Source organism: Erinaceus europaeus, chromosome 2 (genome assembly GCF_950295315.1).
Source record: "Erinaceus europaeus chromosome 2, mEriEur2.1, whole genome shotgun sequence".
NCBI classification, from domain to species: domain Eukaryota; kingdom Metazoa; phylum Chordata; class Mammalia; order Eulipotyphla; family Erinaceidae; genus Erinaceus; species Erinaceus europaeus.
Window position 1 is genome coordinate 71,764,142 of NC_080163.1, and position 3,350 is coordinate 71,767,491.

Genomic DNA, 3,350 nt, shown 5'->3' on the forward strand with positions numbered 1-3,350 from the left:
AAATGAAGACCGTTTAGAACATAAAAATAAAAATGATCTATAATCTCATTTGGACTAAGTTTACCTCTTTTTACTATTTGGCATATTTCTTTTCAGCCTTTTTTAAAGTAGAGTTTTATTTGTAAATGCTTTTTATTTCTTGTGATAGTGAGATTTACTGTATATTCCTTTTGTATCCTTCCTTATTTGCAAATAATGATGCTGATTTATTTCTTCTGTAGGAGCAGTAGTCTCTTTAGAGTTTATTCTGATCTCAAAGCTAAGCTAATGGGAAGATTATCTGCTCCTTGCAATAATGTGTGCTTCTAAAATGGAAATTGATATTCACAATGGTAATATGTGTTCATCCCTAGGCAAATCAGGAGGAAGGTAGCTATAAAATGCTTCTATAGAAAGACAAAGGGGAGGGTTTGAATTTGTAGCAATAGCCAGATTTCTGTTCTATGCAAAGGACCCAACTGTGGGCTTCCACAATTCAGAACCCTCTGGAATCAGAGCAGCCAGAATCCCCCAAACCACTTAGCTGATGTGTGAGAAGACAGGCACTTTATTTTTTATTTATTTTTTTTTTATTTAAGAAAGTATTAATTAACAAAACCATAGGGTAGGAGGGGTACAGCTCCACACAATTCCCACCACACAATCTCCATATCCCATCCCCTCCCCTGACAGCTTTCCCATTCTCTATCCCTCTGGGAGCATGGACCCAGGGTCATTGTGGGTTGCAGAAGGTACAAGGTCTGGCTTCTGTAATTGCTTCCCCGCTGAACATGGGCGTTGACTGGTCGGTCCATACTCCCAGTCTGCCTCTCTCTTTCCCTAGTAGGGTGGGTCTCTGGGGAAGCAGAGCTCCAGGATACATTGGTGGGGTCTTCAGTCTAGGGAAGCCTGGCCAGCATCCTGATGGCATCTGGAACCTGGTGGCTGAAAAGAGAGTTAACATACAAAGCCAAACAAACTGTTAAGCAATCATGGACCCAAAGCTTGAAATAGTGGAGAGGAAGTGTGTGTGTGGGGGGGTACTCACTGCAAACTCTAGTGTACTTTTGCTTTCAGATATATATTTTGCACTAGTTTATGGTTACGTGTGAACATATGCTCTCTCTTACAGAACATGGTCTATATCTAGGTTTTGGGACTTTGTTAGAAAGTGATCCAAGACAGGCACTTTAGGCATCATTGGGGACCTGGGGGAGAGGAAGTATTAAATAAGTGCTACTCAAGAAGCCAAAATAGGACAGGGATTGAAAAGTAGAGACTGGGAAAAGGAAGTTAGCATCTATAGCAGATACCTTAAAGAATATTTTGTCTTTCTCTTGTTCCCTTCTTCCCTCACCATACCTCCAGCCCTTTAAAGAATCACAACAGAAGGGCCTGGCAATGGCACATCTGGTTAAGCGCACATAGTATTATGTGGAAGGACCTGAGAAAGGACTCAGATTTGAGGCCCTGTTCCCCACCTTCAGCAGGAATGCTTCACAAGTGGCGAAGCACTGCAGGTGTCTAGCTTTCTTTCTCCTTCTCTATCTTCCCCTCTCCTCAAATAAAATGAAAGGGGAAAAAAAAAAAAAAAGGAAAAAAGTGGCCACCAGGAGAGGTAGATTCTTAGTGCCAGCACCTAAGCCCAGCGATAACCCCGGAGGCAAAAAAAGAATCACAACAGTTGGTCGTCTGCTACTAAACCTAATTTAGTGGAATGTGCTACGTAAACCTGCAATTGAGTTCTTGGTGGATTCAACCAAAAAGATGGAAGTGATATGGGAGAAGAAGCAGGCTTCTCCTGGGTTGGAATAATATTGCAGAATAGCTGGGAACATCTTGGGGGCTAGGAGTGGGGGAAATTAAAGGCTCCCATGAATTAGCTATTTGATCCCAGCAGAGAGGATTCACTAGTATGCTAAATCTTTTTCCTTGGCTATAAAATGAAATTAATAAAACTTATTTTATGGGGTTAACTTTCATAATATATGTAGAGCACTCAGCTCAGTGGCCAACCTGTAGTTAATGGCACCATTTAAACTCCCATTTGCTATATACTTGCTGGTCTTTCTTGTTTTCTTTCTTTTCCCCCATACCTATGTTTACTGAACTTCTTCCTCCCTGCTCCCCCACCTCAATTATCTGTAAAGAGGGGCATTTGTTCTGAGATCGTTTGAGAATCTGTTCCTATCTTCCAGCAGCCACAGTTTTCATCTCTGTTCTGTTCATCCCACTACAGTGTGCCCATGCGTGGCTTCATAAATTTAAATAAGCATAGAACCAAATCAAGTAAAATATAGTTCACAATTTACTTGACAGAAATCTCTTTGGATACAGAGTAGGAAATGGGTAAATAAAAATACATCTAGAAGTCTTCCTAGAGAAAATGAGTATTAAGTTTTGTTGTAAAATAAGAAAGTTTGGAATCAAACACTCCTAGGTTTGGATCTATGCTCACTTACTACCTGTGCATGAGTTAGCTAATCTAGTCAAGTACCAGTGTCCTTGTGTATCCAATGAGAATAATAAAACGCTCTCTTAAAGTAGGTGGGAAGGAGAGGGGGGTATAGCATAGTGGTCATACTATGAGTGTCTGAGGCTCCAAAGTCCCAGATTCAATTCCCCCATACCACTATAAACCCATAAACCAGAGCTAAGCAGTGTTCTGGGGGAATAAAAAAAAGGTGGTGAGATTCGAGCTGGGAAGACTACAGTTGAGCATATATGTTACCATGTTAGAGGACCCAGGTTCAAGCCCATGATCCCCACCTGCACAAAAGAAGCTTTACAATCAGTGAAGCATTGCTGCAGGTCTCTCTCTCTTCCTCTCCCTCCCGATCTCCCCCTCTCAGTTTCTCTCTGTCGCTACTCAAAATAAGTTTTATAAAAAGGAAAAATTAGGGTGCCTGGCGATAGTATAGCGGGTTAAGAGCACGTGGAACAAAGCGCAAGGACCTGTAAGAATCCCGTTTTGAGCGTCGGCTCACCACCTGCAAGGAGGTTCCTTTACAAACGGTGAAGCAGGTCTGCAGTTGTCTATCTTTCTCTTCCCCTCTCTGTCTTCCCCTCCTCTCTCCATTTCTCTCTGTCCTATCCAACAACAACAACAGCTATAACAACAATAATAATAATGACAAGGGCAACAAAATGGGAAAAAATGGCCTCCAGGAGCAGTGGATTTGTAGTGCTGGCACCGAGCCTTGGAGGCAAAAAAAGGAAAAAATAGGAGAGTAGCCCCAGGAGCCTCAGGAACAATCCTAGGGGCAATAAAAAAAATTATAGGGAGTCCGCGGTAGCGCAGTGGGTTGGGCGCAGGTGGCGCAAAGCACAAGGACCGGCTGAAGGATCCCGGTTAGAGCCCCCGGCTCCCC